Genomic DNA, 20749 nt, shown 5'->3' with positions numbered 1-20749 from the left:
GGATGCCGGCACAATGCTTAGCCCACCTTCTCAGAAACACAGCGTGTGAATTGTGAAATCGCCACTGATAAATATAATGAACAAGACTCCCTACTTTGCAGAGCTACATCTGAACCTGCGCACTGTCTCTGCTGGGTGCGGAGGCCATAGCTCAAATTGCCTCAGTCAAGGCATCTGTGCTCTTTCTGTGCAACAATAGAGGGTGACAAAATAGAAAGGACAGCTTTTCTAAAATGTCAGCCGGTTGGGGTCCTGCTGAAATATCTCCCCTCTCTCTCCCTCTCTGTCTATCTTGATCGATAAAGCTACCTTTGACAATGCCGCATGTTGTCACCATGACATTTGGTCACCCTTCTTTTTCCCTCACCTGGCTCGCTGCTGAATAGGAATATAACAATGAGATTTAATACAGGATCAATAGCTACACTCCAATGATACATTCAGCCGCATAATGAATACTGATGGATGAAAACAAATACCTGCATGGGGAATTTGTATTCTGGGCGGCGTGTCTGTAATAGCCGTGCCGATGATGTTTCATTACGGTTTTTCAGCTTGTGTGTTCTTTCCCTCTACCCATACAATCAAATAAAGGATATACGCGTGATTTAATCAAGGATATGGCAGTAACGTCAACCCAACCTCTTGTGTATTTATGAAGGGTGCCGCGTGTGTGTGCGCTTGCATCTATGTGATCTCATGCCCATGAATATCACGCCATTGTTTGCATTTCATTCAACAGATATAGGCTTAGTGCAATATGTATAATAAATACTGAAAATGAATTGATCTTTACCACATGTCGCTGTGTGTATATTGAGTTATGTTCCTGGGGTGTACATTCATAGTGTTTGTACTGCATGCATGGATTTGTGACTGGAATATACATGTGTGGTTTATCTGCATTGTTGTATTGAGTCCCTATACATGAATTGTTTACTGTACATGTTGAGTGCACTGTAAAAGTATGTTTATATGATACATATGAGCCTGAATGCACTCCTGTGTATATATTGATACATTTGCCTGTGTGTGTGTGTGTGTTAACTTCTATTAAGTGGATGTGTGTGTATAACTTCCTGCATTTCTGCGAGCGCCAATCCAAAACACACCGAGTATCCTCCTGCCTGCTGTTGTTTGATAGTCAGCTCAGTGCATTGTGGTGTTTGGTGTTTGGGCTTTGGGCACCACGTCTGGGCCCCTGCATGACTGACGCCTCGAACGCCCACTGTTTAAACATCTCTCCACGTGTTTCCCTTTTGATCAGCGTCTGCCATTCTTACTGATTTTCCAAATCACTGATGCTTGTCAAAGAATTAATTACCTGGATCGTTGCTCCGCTGACTCCGGCACCAGCTGCGGGGTTCACCAGAGAGACCTCGGCATTCTCCCAGCATTCCCGGCTAATCACCCACGATCCATTTCAAAGTCAACCTGATTGGCCCACTACCCTGAGAATAATGTGGAATTAGACTGCATCCTGACAGTAACAGTTTCATATTTGCATACAGTATACGGCAGATTAGCTTGCAGGAGCCTGCCAGTGGGAGGTGAATATCAGCATCAGCGCCAGTGCTAATGGCAGTTGCCTCCTACAGTTTATTAGATAAGTAATGGTGTAAAGCATTGTGCTAAGCGCACATCCTCACTGTGTTATTAGCTGATGTGTAGCAGAATGTGTTCATTAACCGTGTGAGATGAACAATCCAATGTACACACCTTTTGAGAAGGTGGGAAAGAGAGAATGATGCGCCTGAAGTGATCGCAGAACTTGTATCTGCATTTTTACAAATAGATTCTTGTACTTGTAGAATGCGGACTCGTGGATGCCACATAATAAAAACAACATGTTCAGGATGGGTTTGCCTTCAGGGCGTATCTGGCCATGCAGCTTGCTGTGAGGATGCATAGGCAGAGAGGCTATAAATACACCCAGCCTGCTCCTCGGTTTGTGTGTCGGCCCGTCCGTCTGCCTGCCTGCTGGTGTGTCTGCAGGGTTGCAGCAGCATGACGTCAGCTGGGCTCGGAGCACTCGCTGACCTCTGTCACAGCCAGAGGAGTGCTTGTGTGCTCCAGACAGCCGTGTAACAGCGCAGACGATGCAGGCAGGGCATAAACACAGAGACCTGAGTGCAGAGGGAGACGCGTTACAACATGTTGCAGTACAGTCAGGGATGGAGTGCAGACAGACTGGCTGGTGGAGAGCAGGGCGCTCAAAGATACATGCTGACAGGCTGTACAAAAATGGAAAACAGCAAGTGAAGAGAAACAATTGATACAACTCTGAGTTGGTCTGTTTAATATGCACACATAGCCAGTAGGCAATTTGAGGGGGATGAAGGGGACTGCATCCTCCTTGTGAGCTTGCCATCTAACTCTCCATTCCTTAGGAGCAGAGTTTTATATCACAAAATCGTCCCACCCAAATATCACAATAGCGATATTAGTGTCTTACGGCAAAACAACATGTAGCTTTATTCAAATCCCTTGGCTCGCCATTTCCTCCCGCTTTAAACATGAAATATTGCCAAAATGGCGAGCTGGCGTTATTCCTAAAAACCAAGACCTCCATGTCTGTATGTTACAGCAATGTATGCATGCAGCTGTGTCGGGCCATTTGACCTCATTCCCACCTTGTCAAATATCGGTACGTGTTGTCTCTACTGCCACGACAGTTTAGCGCGCATTTTCTTTTCAAAATAAAAGCCAGAAGATCGCATATGATGGCAAATATCGCAACATTCGATTACGTCTAACATCTGCCCAAACCTCGTTGACGGTGTGTTCCATTTGAACGGGGCATTTCCGAGCTCCCAGTTGACAATTTCAACTGAAACTTACCTCAGATTCCCGACTCAGAAAGTCAGACGCACCCCTCCAACCCCAATCTCAAAATCCAACATGGCTTCTCCGCCTATCCACAGCTGTAAAAGCTGTAGATAGGTAAATATGTATACTGGTTAATAGCTTGTCTGTCTTATTTGTGTCTCATTAAATCAGTCTTACACACAGTTCTGTCCAACTTCTATCAGTGGACATGTTGTTTCCGAAAGAACCAAAAGAGTCAGTTCGCGAGTCCCTGATAAATGAAAGATTCGGGTCCAACCCCCTTGTTTAAAATGAACAAATTGCCTCAGCGCATTAACACATGACCACATTCAAACACGGAAACAACAACTTAATACAGACTTCCCGTTGTAGTAAAGTCATGACACTTAATAAAGCTACAGAAAGCAGTTGTTTTAATTGCTGTTACAATTAGCCCAGCAAGCTCTGGAGACCGCCTCTGAACTAACCGACGACAGCCATTGTATCATGTGTGTCAGTGTCAGGATGTGAGTGTGTGTATCTGTCTGTGTGCGATCATTGTAGTCCTTACCTAGTTTCCATTCCTAGCCTGCAGCAAAGTAAGAAGTGGCAGTCTTTCATTCTGACAAGTTGTCATTCAGGTGTTTTCTTTTTTTTCCCCTCAGTTTCCCTCAAAGGCTGTCCGACTTTGCTTTCATAATACCTCAGAGGTTTTCCGTCACTTTTGTGGCTGACATCAGATAGAGTTTGCATGTCAACAGGAAGTAAGGCTGTTAGATTTGTGTTAATGAATAAACATTACCTGCCTCTAAAGGGCTCTCAAAATGACACAAAGTGCACGTGTTCGCTCTCGACAAAAGGATCCTGCTCATATTTTTCTCCGGCTTTGTAATTTAACACGAGATGAGGAAGTGATTTTGACTTGGGGCCATTTATGACCTTAAACTGGTTTTGAAGAGATTTTTGACACCATTTTCAGCAAATAAGTTCTGTCAGGCTTTTGAGCCATCTTCTTTTAACCTTTCATAATTTTAGCTTGCACATTTTATTCAGTGTCTCATTCCATTATTCAATGTCTCATTCCATGGCAGGCTCAAAATTTCAGCAGGCCTCCTCGGGCTTATTTTCCACTCCAATCCTATTTCACAGAAACACTGTATTAAAAGCAAGTGCATTTTCTGGCTCACAAATAGCCTCGTTTTATTTACAGTATCCCAAATGAAGAATGTGTTTTGCCATATTTACCTGTGGTTGCCTCAGCACTCTGAATTCATTATCTGTCAATTTGGGCAACAGAGAGCGTTTTCACCTCCAAATAAACTCGCGGATGGAAGACATCCATGGAGCCTTAGGGCCAAATGACAGGCCCAGAGTGCCACGTTTATTTGGTTGCTGCAAGAGTTTGACCTCCAGTTTGGAAGGCCACTTTAATATTTGGCTGTCCTAATATTTGTTAATAGGGATCATGGCTGTGTCAAATGTTGCACCTCGCATGCCCTTGAACTGTTTTTCACTACTGTTTAATTTTTGCCAGTTTGCTGGCAAAGATTAGCTGTCATGATAGGTAGACTGGTGTGCCATATTAGTGCATATCTTCCAAATAACCCAATCTTTGTAAAATGATCTATTTTAACCATTGTCTAATTTCCATTTTTCTGTTGGATCCATTGTTGATGTTTTGTTTTGCTGCATGACCAAGAAAGAACCACCTTTTACAAAAATGTCACAGGAAATTAGCAATTTCCCATGTGAAAATCACAATTTTAATTGGTGATTGGCTATTTTGAAAATGAAAAGAAAATGAACGGCCAAAAACACATCCATCTTCCTTTGTTGCAGCTTATATTAACAGGTCTGCAGTTCAACACAAGGACTGTTTTTTTTGTGTGTGTGTGTGTGTGTTTTTCAGCCTATCAACTTCAGTGCACTATACTGGCTTTTTTCACTTTTGTAAGAAATTTGCTCCTTCACTTGTCAATGATACATTTTCACATATTTTCAAATGCAAATGGTTATTTCCACATACAAACTAAAACTTTAACATGTGGAAATAATATAATGTCACATGTGAACTGGACATTTTCACAAGTGAAAGGCTTTCTCACATATAATTTAAAATACCCACATAAGACACCCACGTTTTCACATGTGAATGACGTACTCTCACATGTGATTGGCTGGTTCCACATGTACATGTGCTTCTATTTATTAAGTGGTTTTACGAGCCTAAATGTTTCCTGCCATCCAACACTTTATTTTTCAATTTGGATATCTAATTTTTGAGCTTTGCTTTCATTTTGCCAACATCAGTTTGTTTTAGCATTTCAAAGCATTGTCTACCGTGGCATGAAAGCAATCAGGTGAAAACACATTGCTTGTGCCCTGGGCATTGCTGTTCACAAACCTCATCTCGAGTCAGAGATATGGTATAACACCTTTTGGATCCATGAAAAAAGCACCTTGCACTGAAGTGAGAAATTGGCTATGACTCATTATGCACAAACACCAAATGCCTTGGCATTTTCTGTCCCTGCCAAACAATCATCTTCCTCTCCTCTGTCTATTTGCAATTAATGATTGAATTTCAGTCCCCCAAAAATCCCATTTCTGCTTTGTGTATGTATCCCCAATACACACAGCTGCTACCAGTACACACGGCAGCATGCACAGCAAAGCTTATCTCTAGCCTTTAGATGGGGGCCTATGGAAACAGTCTTGATTATTTCCCTCCTTCTCCAAAGCACCGCTGTGTGCTTTGGGATTAGAGGCTTTCTGTGGCGGCTGCACATGCACACTCACTGGCTGCAGGCGAGAGAGAGAGAGAGAGAGAGAGAGTTCTTCTGCTCAATAACCCCCCTCCATCCCTCTCTCCCTCTCTCCTCGCTCAGCACTCAGCCCACCCACCCCTTCCCCCTCCGCCCTAACTCCCTCCCCATGCCCGACACACTAGCCAGTCCTAGGAGTATTACATCACCCTGATGTAATGTCTAACCAATCACAACACAGCGGCGCTAAACCTTCCAGGATTATGGAAGTCCGTAGCTCAGACTGGGTAATGAGAGAGAGAGAGAGACGGAGAGACTAGCAGCATCACTCATACATATTTTCAAGAATAGCCTCTGGATCAATTGTGCCCCTGTTGCCTCTTATTCTTGAAGAACAGAAATAAAAATAAACACAGTCAAGGTGCCTTCTAGACCTGTACTTGAGAGTTGGAGAAACTCATCGGCAGCGTGTAACACCAACGCTGTCGAAAAGTCAGCCAGGTAATTAGTTGCAGGATACTTGTTGGGATAATTCACCTTTGTAACTCATCTCATGTATTCAGACCTATACTTAATAACTAGATTATTATGCTTTGTTTTTGCTGTAATGCAGTCATTTTGTCATATTATATAACTTGTTGCTCAGTCGGTACTTTTGCTATTTTACTAATTTGCCTTTGTAGTCTGTGTGGCATCATTGTCTTGTTTACTTGATGACAAAACTGCCCATTTAGAACTAATGAACTCTATTCATCACTTTCATTCCCTACCAGTTAATGCAAGTGCTGAACCAAGACCACAAAAGATTTTTTTTTAACCCAAACTACAGTGTTTCCCTGCCCAGTAGTTTTTCTCTGAGCAGACAATGCTTTTATTTTTATAACAGTGATTCATCTGAGTTTTGCAAGGCACTGGTGACCCCCCATAGGCAGAATGTCATCATTTATCAGCGCCTTCAAAGAAAAATGCCTATATGGGTCGCTCTGGAGGGCAATGACAAACATTTGTTGAATTTAAAGTACTTTCTGTGAATTCCACATATAATTTTATTCATATAGTATAATTTTGCATTATTTAATGTTCATATTTCTTGTTTCCAGAAGCCCATTAGCTATATTATATTATATTTAAAGGGGCAATATGTAAGAATTTTTGTTGGAAACATAAAAAAAAAAAAAACTTGACTAAAATTATCAACAGAATGTAAATTAATAGCAGTTTTGACATTATGTTGTCTGTGTATTGTGTTGATATCTTCGGAAGTTAGCATCCCAATAAGGTAGCCCCAGCCAGTCCCAGTTCAAAGCTCCTGTGCTTGCGGTGTAAGCACTAATGCCATTTTTCCGCTAGCACTTTTGGCCACGCTGAGTCAAACCAAGCCGCGCTGATTTGCTTTACCATCACCAGTTATACCGTGCCGAGTTGAGCTGATCTGCGCCGGCGATGGTCCTGCTCCGGAGTAGGGCCAAGCTGGCTGCGGTGACGTCTCGCGACGGCTGCCGCACCAAGTGAAACCGATTAGAGCCAGGCCGGCAGATGTAATGGAAATACTGCAAAACAGTCCCTGAGCTAGCTGCATGGCTAACTAACTAACTGCGCTAACAGCAGCTACAGTTAGCAGCAGCTAGCGGTTATACTGGTGATATGCATCCCCCTATTTGTAATGGGCATTTGACAGGTGGCCAATTCTTACATATTGCACCTTTTAACATTTTTTTTTCTGTGTCCAATTCATAATCATGTTTGACCAATTTTCTGTCTCTTTCGGTTTTTATGTATATCACATGCCTTGTTATCTATCTGCACAACAGGACCCTTCATTGCGGAGTAACATGGAGTAAAATGAGCCAATTATCTTGTCCTAATAATGTGTGTGTCTACTTCTGGATGTCAGGGTTAGAAGGCGGTCTTTAGTGTCCTCTGAGCCATGTCTGTCTATTAACTCAGCTCTTTGTTGTCCTCGGTCTCTATGGAAGATGAAGAGTGTCTATCATTGTGATTGGCACCGCATAGTATCACCTTTTTTTTCCTTAACACATACACACACAAGACACCGGCGTGCCCTCCCCCTCCAACCATCACCTCCATTGCACCACTCAGACACACACACACAAACACACACACACACACTCGTACACATACACCCCTCAGGCACAGACAGCATCAGACAGAGTAGCAGCAACAGCATCAGCTTGCAATGTGCCATGTGCTGTGGTGTGCATGGTGTACGACTGCCACACCAGTACGCTGAGCGTGCCACGCTGCTGCTCTGGCCGCCGGAGGGGGAAACTCACACGTCTGTGTGGTAAATGTATGTAGCTGCAATGGGAACACTGCAGGGAAATTACTGCATTGTGTAGGACAGCATTGGGAATGCTCAGTTCTGCCAGGAAAGTCTCGCTCTGGGAATGATGAAGCACTGATGGGATGGCAGTAGGCAGCACGCTGCAGAGAAATGCTCACTTCCAGAATCAATGTTCCATACTGCCCATACTTAAATGCACTTAGGTTGTTTCACTGTGCACTGGTAAAATTGCAGCTGTTTCAGTGTTTCCACTCTTTCTCACACACTGTATGTAAGTGGAAGGTTCATACCGAAGTCGTCAAGGTAAAACAGTTTTGATCGGTATCAAGGGGCCTTACACTTTCCAATCTCTGAGCCCATTCCAAAGTCAAAAGCATACATAGCAGTTTTGCAGGGGCTGACATCAGGTTTCATATCTAGGCTGGTGTGTGTGTGTGCTGTGTGTGTAAGCACAACTGAGGTAATTCTAACACTCTCATATTTAAACCCTGTGTGCATGTGTGTGTGTGTGTGTGTGTGTGAGAGAGAGAGCTGGTAGCGTCAGTGGTGTCAGGTTTGCGTTTGCTTCAGGTCTCAGCGGGGGCGGACATTGAGAAAAGTGCAGCTAGTTTACCTGACACACTCCTAATTCCCTCCCCACCTCCTGGGAGCATCCACACGGCGGCCTTTTTTTTTTGGTTTTGTTTTGTTTCGCTTTCTCATTTGAACCTCTGCCAAATGGGACGAGGCCAGAGGAAACTGCCACATTCCTGCCTGAACGCCCTCTCTTTCGCTACCGCTGCCACGGCTGCAGTCACAACCTCTTGCTCTCCCATTCAGTCTCTTGTTCTCGCTTTCATTCTCATTCTCTCTGTCTTTTCACTCTCAGATCAAGCACACACACACACCGCCCCACACACACTCACACTCACACACTCCCTCCCACCCCCCCACCCCCCCCCCCCCCCCCCCCCTTGTCTCATTCCCTACCCTCGCAAAGCACACTACCATATTCACCGTGCAATATGCAACTTTGGATTGCAAAACAGGTAGAAAAATGAGACATTCTGTAGCACGGGCGTCTCATTAGAAATATATATTCAAGTCATCCCGAGCACAGCTTTCAAACACGGAGACGTGGAGGAGGGAGAGAGAGAGACAGACAGAAAGAGAGAGGAAAGATTAATGTAAATCTCAAAATAAGGAAGGCATTAATATTTCATTAGTGCCTCTTTTTTCTCGCTGAGTGACAGAGGAGAGGAGATAGTGGCTGATTTAATGATTTTAGAGTCTCTTCCTTTCATTCTTTCTCTCCCTCCCTCCCCTCCGATGTCGCTGCCTCCCCCAGTTTCCCAGTCAGCAGATGGGCTTAGCCTCATTTTTTTTTATGAATTCCTCACAGACCCAGCTGCACATAATTACAGTCAATTCTGCCTTATCTCTCAAATTAAAAAGATTAGATTATTTGTGAAAGAAATGTATGCAGCTCCTCTCGACTGATAGTGGGCACTAGACTACATAGCCAGGTTATATGCATTATTATACCCCCCCCCCCGCAAACCCTTCACACACACACACACACACACACACATATACTTTAGCCCACAGTGTGCAGACATCGACTTCATTTCAATACAGATACTACGTCAATGTACATTATTATCTTTAGCAAACTATCTGTTTTGAAAGAATATCACAATCATGTTTTCACCTTTTTTTTCCAGAAACCCACCATGGTTATGGATAAGTAGTGTCTGTATCAAAGCAGATAGAGTCAGCTATGAATCAGCACTGAAGACGCACAACTTTGAACCTTTGTGGGACTGATTTCATATCAGTATTGTAGATTGCCTCTTGGTTTTGCTCAGATAAGATACAGCAAGGTGTTCTCATACGCTCTTCAGCACAGCTGTTGTGTTTTTTGGATTGCATAAAGGGTATTTTTCCAGCTTTTCGAGCAAAAATAAGGAGAGCGCAAGACACAGTCACAAACGTACAATGTCACATATATCTGACAACTTCATTTAAACGTTTTGGTACAAGTACCACTGGAGTGAAGGTATGAATGAGCTTTTAATCAAATTTTGAATCAAATGGGCTGCGATGTGGAACAATACATCAATTTGTCCGTCAATCGATCTCCTACAGTAATGTTGTTTGATTAGTCTGCTCTGGCTTCCAGCAGAAACAGTCGTTGCTGAGTGGGAATGCAATATAATCCAGATTTCCCTCGAGCCACCCGAGGGATTAGTTTACTCACTATCACCCCCAGCATTACCAATTGATTGTCTGATTGAGAGCGCATTCATTCCAGGTCATGTACTGTATTCAGCCCACAAGCAGTGGAAATGTTCCTCAAATCTGCATAGATCCCACTGTTTCACTGGCACCAGAACACTGCAGGTATTGATTACGTTTCTTTGAAAGCACAAAGAGTTGCACATCTCTTTCTGTTTTGTATCTTTTAGGGAAAAATAAGCCCCTTTTAAAACAAGCCGATATAGCTGACTATCTCTGGATCAATTTTGTCGTCTGATGGATGGAGTTGTAAATGAATTTTGTTCTGATGTTCGACAATCATTTAAGGGGGATTACAGCGCAGGTTTCTCGGGCCAACAGTTCTCCCAGTATTTCACAAAGTAGTGCAGGAGGCCTTGGCAGAGCAACAGAAATAACAAAATACAGGGTAGTAGGGCAAACAGCTGGGTCTGCTCTTCTCTTGCTGCAGCGTCATCCGGTAGTGCACTGTGTTGGAGTGCAGTGCAGAATCCAGCCGGAATAACTTTGTGGTTTGTAACAATGTAAGGAATTCAGTTTACCTCGCGAGCATTGATGACTATGTTCACATGCACAAAATATTCAGGCTTTTGCCCTTATTCTGAAAAAGACTATAATCCTATGAAGCTGTTTACATGGCTGTGTGAATATGGTCTGTTGCCAACGGTGTGTCAGTTATTCTGATCATTTGTTTCCTACGCGAGCTCTGTAGACCACAGGAAGTATGTCCCTTAATTGTTTCCTCAGTGTCCAAAGAATGCTCCTCAAACCCAAATAATATTGGCATATCCAACATGTCTTAACAGCTACATTCGGAACAGAATTTTCTGTTTACATGACCCGTATAAAAGTCTGAATTGTGTCATATTCAGAAAAAATAGCAGAATATTAATGCGCATGTAAACTTAGCTCACTGGCATTTGGCGGTCACTCTCATCCAAAGGAAGTTAACAATGCTGCTCAGTAATCATGAGTGAGATGCGCCCATCACATCAAGTGGAGAGACACACTTGGCAGCAATCAGATCTTTCCAGTGATTAGCTGACCATCAGGGCAAGAGGTGCTACAGCGAGTAGACTTGTATAATGGGCTAACAAGCCTCGACTCATTCTCTAAATTAAATAGAACACGAGAGGAAGTCATATTTTTGCTGCTATAGGATGCAATATTAGGAAAGAATACAAAAACGTAAAAAAATAAATAAATAAAATGCAGGGCAGTAAAACTCCCCTGTTGCCCTCTAAAGTGAGAGTCAGAGCATCAAAAGTGGTGGTCCTCCGTTAGAGGACTATAGCTAGTGTTTATTGACCTGTATGGAACTTGTCATCAGAAGCAAGACAATATTTTCCTCAGAGTGTCTGTGACCAAAGACTTTCTGACTGACAGAGCTTGTGTTTCAGGATGCTTCCAGCGGTGCTTCTGTCAACCTTAATCATGGCGTGTGATTGGACAAAGACACTCATTAAGTAAAGCGGAGTCAAAACACATGTTTGTCCTTCAAATCCACATCCCTAATCGACCAGCATCATTACGGCACCGATTAAAATCGCTGTCTTAAGTGCTCTTGGAGATATTTGATTGAACCCTTTGATGATTGTGTTAGTGGATTGTTGATTAAGGCCAATGTGTGTTACTTTTGAGGTGTGTTACTATGAAAATATACTTTGTGCTCGCCCACTTTTATTACAGTATTTTGCTATCCCGGAGACATTGTTTTGTTATTGATCATTAGTCAGTTTCACGAGGGAAAGCATCATCAATAGAGGTGACTTTGGCACTTAAACTGTCACGGGGGAAGTGTAATGAAATAAGCCCTTTAATGGTTGAGACATCACAGAGGTCTGTGTGATCAGGAGCACTCGGTTGCGTAGGATATACAGCTTGTTGAAGAGCGGCATATTTCAAAATGACACCTTTCATTCCATTCTAACGCAACCATTATACAATGACTATAAAGTGGACTTTTTCCACTTCACATAATTATAATCATCATTATTGTGTAATTAATAATCAACTTGCTGTAATGTCCCACATAAAACCTGAGACATTGTGCACGGCGCGATGAGTTCAAGTGTTTCAGATGGAACTGTTCTACCCATAGCGATTTTATCTGAGCTGTAGAGGATACAGATGGAATACTGTATAGCATCGAGGTTAGCTGAGGCTTCACTGTGCAAGCATTTGTTTCTTACTGGTTGATGTCTGTGAAGACAGTCATGCTGTGCTGTGTTTAGTCTAAGCAGACAGTCATGTGGAGTTGGGGAGAATTTCCCTATTCAAGCAGGGAACAGTGAGTACACTTTACATTAGCATGTGTCTTTGTGAGGTAGCGTGTGCGCGTATGCATGCACAAGAGATGTTTTAACTCAAATGACTAGACTCTCTTGCTGAGTAAAGTGAAATCCTAAACTTCACTACAGCTGTATGTAACAGTATTCAATGGATTCACGTCCACTCCTCCTAACCTTTATACAGCCACTCACACACACCCACGAACACAAACAGATGCTTCACACACACTGTCTGTCCTGCCATCAGCTAAACAGATGTGCTCGGTCACAAGATTTCACAGTTAGCTCCCTCAGTGGGAAACGTATCATTGATTAAAAAAAATCAAAGAAATAAACACATCCCTGTAGGGAGGAAATAGGCCAAACTGAACATTTATGAGATTCATTTTCTTCAGTTGAGCAGGATGTTTGAGTTATCTGGGAGCCAGAAGGTTGTTGTAATGATGAGACTGTCAGCTGAAAGCTATGAAAACATAGGGAAAGATACTTTCCATGTGCAAAGAACATTTCATGCTTTGCTTATCTGGGATAGAAGGAGAGGATGGACTTTGCAAAGGATAACAATGACGTTAAGTGCTTCAAATTTCCAGCTTTATGAATGGAGGCTTTGTGATAAAGCCTGTATTAAAACTTTTCTTTCACAACAGTATGCACTGCTGCTAAAACGGTTAATAGACATCAGTCTGTTTTACCATTTTTGCACCAAAATGTGTACATATTTGCAGGTTTTTAAATGCAAGGACACATGCCCGAATAGATGATTGACTCATTTACCATTGCCAGGTTGCTGTTTTTTTCTGATTTTTCACATTTAACGTCTCTGCCTTTCATAAAAACGTCATCGAAAGTGCCCTCTTGGATGCCCCCATGGTGGATAAAACATGATAAAGCACCCTCTAGGTTGCCCTTCCAGTGGACAAAATGTGATAAAGTGCCCTCCCTTCACTATAAATCTTTCACGACTGTTTAAACGCTGGTGCCCGCACCCCTGCATACATGTGGTGCCCTGGCCCCTCAAACATCCTGAGTCTGCCCCTGCATTTGACCCCCTAATAAATACTGATTTCCTGCTGCAGAAAAAAGTCAGATATTTGTACTTGTGTGTACATCACAGCACCACCAGATATCTGCAACGTCTTGTTAATGTGTTTAACATGAAATCTCTTTTTCTTGAATACAGGCTGGAGGCTTTTCAACAATATAAGTCACACTTGTCACCTCTCTACAAAGGGCTATAATGTTTGGACAGCGGCGCTCATCACATCCCAATGAATTATGGGAAGTGATGTAAATAGAAAAGTCTTTTAATCGAATGTTTATTTCTGTTAATGAAATGTGTCCCCCATTATCTGGCTCCCTTATGATCCATATGTTAATGTCTAATATGGAACTATTTATCTGTTCAATTTGCCCTCTCTCTCCCTCTCTCTCTCTCTTTCTTTCCATCTCTCTTATCTAAAATTGTGCTGTAAATTTGGCACTGTGAATGATTATGCTTATCGCCCTGCCCGTAGACCTCATATTGAAATTTTGTGGCATGATTAGCCTATTTATCTATATAATTGGATTGGAGTGTGTGCATGTGTGAACGGTGCTGATTTAAGGGGCCAAGAGAAATAAATACCAGGAAATATGGCCAACACAATTGTGTCTTAGATTAATTCCATTTGCATACAATCAATAGTTTCACCCTTGAATTTTTTTTTTTTTTTTTGGAGTCTAATCAAGTTATACTGGCCTATGAGATTATTGAAAAGAAAACAACCTCGGGCATGGTGTAAAATGAGACAACATAGAATTTACTATGCTAGGGATTAGTGTCATGAGACCAGGGAGATTTGCACAGGCAAAATGTGAACACTGAAACACAATGCGTTACAATAGTTTCCGGCATGGTGTAATTCATGCAAACATCCCTAGGCTATTTATACCACTCCACTAGAATCTAATTGTGTCCAATATATAATCCAACTAAGAGTTACAGTGGCAGGGGTTCAAGTCCTGTCGAACATGAATATTTAAGAGGTGCGGTGTTGAGGACAAGTGTGACACTTCGCGTGTGCAGACGTTTGAGCAGAGCATTATTATGTTGTGTTATTTGTGTTTTTGCAACGGAGCGAGCGCACGTTGAAGTGTTTAGAAAAAATAAATTCATTGTAAATAAATTACATCATTGGCTTTTTGTGTATGTGTGCGTTTATTTGTGTGACCTCCACACACTTATGGGGTGTGGTCTGAGAGGCACGGCTAACGTGAAATTATGTTCTTAGCTTTTTCAGTAGCACAAGCACACACACAGAGAGACACACACACTCTCTCATACTGTTTGGGAACACTAAGTAAAGGAATTTCATTACCCCCTCCAAAATTGATTGGGTAATGTTTTTCTGAAATCAATAGCGCCTCACTCAGTTCACTAATTGGATTACTTGTTTTTGCTCAAGGATGTCCAAATACCAAGGTAATGTGAATTGTTTATGAAATTATTACCTTGAAAGTAGAGGCTAATGTCAGAGACTAATGCACTCATCTCTTGCAAAACCTAAGATGCTTTCACAAAACACTCACAATAATAATATAGGTCGAGCTACTGCTGGCTGAGAATGCCAGTTACTGGGATATTAATAGCCTTAATACTAATCATTAATGAAGCTGTCCTTATTGAGGCTGCTATGAGGACACGCTTGCCGAGTGTTTATTAATCAGGGAATAATAAGTAATCCGTGAACATTAATGGAAATGGATGAGACTAATGGATGACGCCCGCTCTCTCCTACACTTAAGCCTCCGACTTCATTACTGACAGGCAGATTAGTGGAAGGGAGAAAGTGCATCGCAGACTCCACCTGTTAGCGCGCGTGCCCACGCAAACGCACGCACTCTTTCTTCCCCTCTCGTGACAACATGATGGAACACTGTCAAGCTCATTTGCTCTTCAGTAGACTATATGTAATTAACAGCATCCTCTCAGAGAAGCTGCTGAGAATAAAAATGAACAGACATCAAATAAATTATCTGGCAAGGTTGGCTTCTTCGATGCCTGCAGTCTTATTATGACATTTTTCACCAATGCCCTCACCGCTTCAGAAGCCGTACTCTCCTTTTCCCTGCGTCCGCTGTGTGGCTGCTGGATAGATTTTTTTTCTCTCATCCTCTTTCACCAACCATGACGGCTGCAGTCGCTCACTTCACACTAGCTGTTGCAGCACAAAGTTAATTTCACCCAGACCCTGAAATGTCCTTTAACCATACTCCATGAGCACATACCCGCGCCTCATCATACATCATCTGGATCTAATGTAGATGGGGAAGAATTCTATAATACATCCCCAACTGTTCAGATTGCGTATAGCTATCACATCGAGCAAAGGGTTAAGCACTTAGGAGAGACATGACAATACAAAGGTCTCCTTGCTGCACTATAACATGCTCTGTGAAAGTGATAAGAGTGTCTGATCATGCATCCCAGCATTCTATATCAGTCGCTCCATAATGGATCCCCCCAATGACTCCTTGTGGCTGCATTATTTAGATGGAATAAAACGCCGGAAGGAAGGGAGGAAGGAAGCTGGGATTCAGTGTTTCATAAACCGTGATCTTCTAAATGTTGACTGGAGCCTGAAACAATGGCTGTAGCTGCATTTGTACACCACCTAGGGGGTTATTAGGGTGAAAGACTACCAGGGTATTTATTTTTGTTGATGTTAGTGTGTGTGGTGACAGAGAAACAGGCGGAAGAGGTGACAGACACCTAAGGTGTCCGGTGCAGGTTGTTAGGCCCGACTCGTTTAGACCATGACAAAGAAGGGAGTGGTACGGTAACATTTTTAATCAATTGTTTGTTAAGGATTACTCAAAATAAGCAGAGCATAACGGTAAAGTCAGCAGTGTGGGTGTTGGGTGCTGTGAAACTGTAGGTTCTAACATAAACCAAACAAAACCAAGTTAGGTGCCTGAAGGTCACCGACCTTCCATCAGATGGTTAGCTTCATCAATTAGCCTGGCTACCTACCAGCACCTCTAAAGCTCACTAATTAACGCATTGTGTCAAGTTGGTAAGCTAGCTGCTGGCAGGACATGTAAGTGGTATCAGACCAAAAATTAACAAAGAGTATGTTCCATTAATACTTTCATAAATTAGAGATAAGAGATTAGCAAAAATCCCAACCTGTTCTCATTCCCAAGTCATCGAATACCAACATTTAGTCACACCCCTTAGTATCTCATATAGATGCATGAGGTACCTTTAGTGTCTATATGAGGCATTCTGACAAAAAGCCTTTCTAACCAGTGGTGACGTTGTGAAACAGTCGCATTTTGAAAAAGGCCTTGGTTTGTGTTAAAATAAGATGATGATGTTAAAAAGGTCATATTATGCTTATTTTCAGGTTCACACTTTAAATTGGGAGTCCTAGTAGAATAGGTTTACATACTTACACTTTCAAAAAGCACATTATTTTTCTCATATAACGCATTGCTGCAGCATCCCTTTTCACACTGCATCTTGAATGCTCCGTTTTAGCTACAGAGTGAGACATCTCACCCCTGTGCATTACTTAACAGGCAGGACATAGCCAATACGGGTCATGCCTCGCAAGGTAATGTGATCTAAAATAACGCCGCTACAGCAGTAGCAACTGTATGTCTGTTGACCGACTGGAGTGTATATATTTTACAATAAATATATCAAAATATATATTTATGTACCACCTGTTATGTAGTGACGCACATACGTTACGGAAGTAAAGGCTCCACTCCAAACCAGGCATTTCAGGCAGTGCAGGAGCAGTGTTTTCTGTTCGGCGTGGACTTGAGGCTTTTTCACTTTGCGGACCTTTTACATGCACAAAAATGCTACATAACACAATATAGGAAAGGCAAAAACCCCAAAAGCATAATATGACCTCTTTAAGTATGTGATGTGAGTTAACTTATGTACATGAGTTAAAATAAGTCATCATTGACTTTTGTTTTCATGAGGGACACAAACAGCAGAATGCCAGGAAAGTCTTGTCTTTTACCCATTCATGTACTCTGACCTCCTCCTCCTCCCTGCACAGACTTCGTTGCTCTTTATACTATGCCACCTGACTTGCTCTGAGCACTAAATACTGCCGCGTATGGGTTTACATCGTCGGTTGAAAGCCCAGCACGTCTCAAACCAGTGCTAAAGGGTACTTTGGCAATCTGTATGAGATACGGAGGAGCGCCACAAAACGGTAACTGTGACCTTGGAATGAGAAAAGTCTGGAAATCGTCATATTTAACAAGCTACAAGCAGCCAGTGTTTTAGCATTTCTGCTCAATATATAACTCAGTGACTTACGCAATTAATCAATTATCTAACTAAGACTTGTCGATTAATTAACCAGTTTTGTTTCAGCACCGGCTGCATCTCCTCTCACCTGGCTCTGTACCTAAACTTCAGACAGAAACGATTTTTTTTTGTTTTGAACACCCAGACAAAACACACATGACAGTAGTGGTTAGTGTTGTTTTTGCCCATAAGCAGCGGGGACAGCAGAGGCCTGCGCAGCCTGCAGGTATGAAACACCATAGCTTCACCTGATGTGACACCCTTACAGTAGAAGTGACGTCCCACGTATCCCCGCCATTCAGTCACTGTAAACTTCTGACAATATTGTAAAACAAACCACAATGTACTGGATGCTATACAGTATTTGTTTGGGGTTTAAAAAAGCAGATGCTAAAATCACCTGACAGAGTGTCAGTGAGCTGATATGATTGTGCCCAAGCTGAGGCGAACCCAGACCGGGAAATTTCAGGCTGAACGTAGGGACCTAATTTCTCTGTCAGTGAAGCATGTGCAACAGGGCACAGACTGAGGGATCTCCAAGCCGTGTGAAAAATGCCACTGATCATCATGCTCAAGCATTTTTTTCCCCTTCTGTCATGGCTGTCGCCGGCGAGCAAAGCAGAGCCCAGAAGTCTCCATCATCAGCCTCAGACCCCGGGGACAGGAGAAATCACATTATATCTGCTGTCACACAAAGTCACTGTCAAGGTGTGGTGGAGGGAGCGCACAGCAGCTCTGGTGTGATGCTGGAGACCCAGAAATACCTCAGACGCCTCATCTCAGCCCGCGGCTAGAACCAAGCTGCAATTCTAACAAGTGAGACACATTTCACAGTGATTTAAGGTAGAGAAACACCTCTCTCATCTCGTTTGTACTTACAAAACCCCTGTGTCTTAAGATCCTGTGTGTTGAGGTGATGGTGGAGTGTAAGGAGTTCAACAGAAGGGATATGCAATTTGGTTAACCTTGTGTTCACTTCAGGCACTTCATCACAATTTGATAAAGAGGGTTTCATTTTAACACTGGCTCGCCCCCTCCAGGTTTTCTAATAAGAGGAACTGCCTATCAAACCTGTGCTGTGGATGATGAAACTGCAGTGCAATAGCGAACGGAGAGGTGTAGAGCGGAGCTGTGTGTATCAGTGTGCTTGTTCAGCACACACAAGTCTGTCCACACACACACACACACACACACACACACACACACACACACACACACACACACATTCTGCTCTGCTGACCATGTTGTGTTGATGGACTTCCAGAGGGACGGTGTCTCAGGAGGTAAGGTTGCTGCCCAATGTGAGACTAAAAGAAAAAAAAAAGAAAAGAAAAAAGCCGTAGGATTGTGCTGCCATGCCCAAGATGGAATTAAACACAAGCCCACACATACTAACACACAAAGCTCTGGAGGAATGTGGTGTCACTTCACTCATTCAGCCATGTCTGTGAATCAATTTATCACTTTTTTTTATCAGTCACTTCAAGCCGCCGTATGTGTAATCTCTGTTCAGTCGGCGTGGATTCGAATAATGCTTGCTTCTTTTTCTGTAGTGGGTGCAGCGAGAGAGAAAAACAAGAGGGAAAAGAGAGAAAAATAGAGAAGAGAAGGGAGAGACTGTTGTAGGTTGACTGTGGTGCAGTTACTTTTCTCTCCCAACTGCAAACTAAAGGAATATCCAGTAGTTAGGATGAGTTTGTCATTGCTTAAGGCCCTTTAGGAATTGTATCTCATAAACCTTTCATAGACTGTTTCCAGTGAATGTGAGGCATTTTTTAATTCCAAAGTCTTTGATTCTCTGGAGGAAACCCAAGACACTGGAACTTGCTACAGCGAGCTTACACTGTATCTATGCCCGCCAATCTGAATTCCCAGGGAACTCAAAAAGCACACGCTTTGTTATTCACGATCACTGTACAGTAAGTTTCCGTGGGTTGTTTGCCTTTCTCCTCCAATTTATGTGTTCGAGTCGTTAGTCATTCAGCGCGGCGGGCTGGTTACAGATGTTAATGACGGATCGGTTTAGATTGTTATTCAGTACATTAACATCCAACAGTGACTGGCGTCTCAACACGCCCTGGACCTCTGGCTCTCTCCCGCTCCCGAAGCAGCGCCAGCCCACCCCTCCAGCCCACCTTGCGCTCCCCTCACCACCAGAGTGGAATCAGCAAAAACAGACCCCCAATCCCTCAGAGAGGCCAACTCTATTTCATGTCAAGAATAGCAAATGGGCTGTGTATGCTAAAAAGTTTGCTGTGCACTTTTCATAAAACTAGGCTAAGACATGTAAGGTGCATTTCAAACCACATGTGATATGTACAACCTGGTTGTTTTTTCTTATGTTCACCACATTATAAAGCATACAGAGGCTTATTCGTGTGTCTAATGGAAAATATATACCCATTAACTAGGAAAAAAAACAATTTGTTCTTCCATGCATTTGTTCTGCTTCAGTTCCTGGAAATGCATTTACATGCTGAAATATTATTAGGACCAGGACACACGTACAGTAATTGCAAGGTGATAGATTATCAAACAGGATAAAGAAGATGTAGCTTATTCTCTGTGTTAAAATGAGGCTGCATTGAATTATCCATCTAAGTTAATTTAACCAGGGGCCACCATGCTTTAACATACTCTTTAGTCACACGCGTCAACATGTATGTGGCAGCCACTTACATACCCACCATAGGATGCTATTTGTAAAATTGAGCGCAGACAAGTGAATACTGCTGGGTATATAATAGCGGATGGCACGGTGCGGACATTTTGCTGCGCATGTGATGCTCTTCTCATCTTTGAGTAAATGGATGAGCGTGATTAGCTGCTGCTCATTATGACCTGGGTGGTGGAGTGAGTTGAGCCTGGCAGATCTGGCCTCATTTCCCTTCATGTTGCCGCAAATTAAATGGATCCCATGTAGCACTGAAAGCTCAAAGCTTGGCCTTGGTCTCCATCTGATGAAATGGTACATCTGTTATGGGAAATAGGATGTGTGCAGTGTGTG

Source organism: Pagrus major, chromosome 16, assembly GCF_040436345.1.
Source record: "Pagrus major chromosome 16, Pma_NU_1.0".
NCBI classification, from domain to species: domain Eukaryota; kingdom Metazoa; phylum Chordata; class Actinopteri; order Spariformes; family Sparidae; genus Pagrus; species Pagrus major.
Note: the sequence above shows the minus strand (reverse complement) of the source record.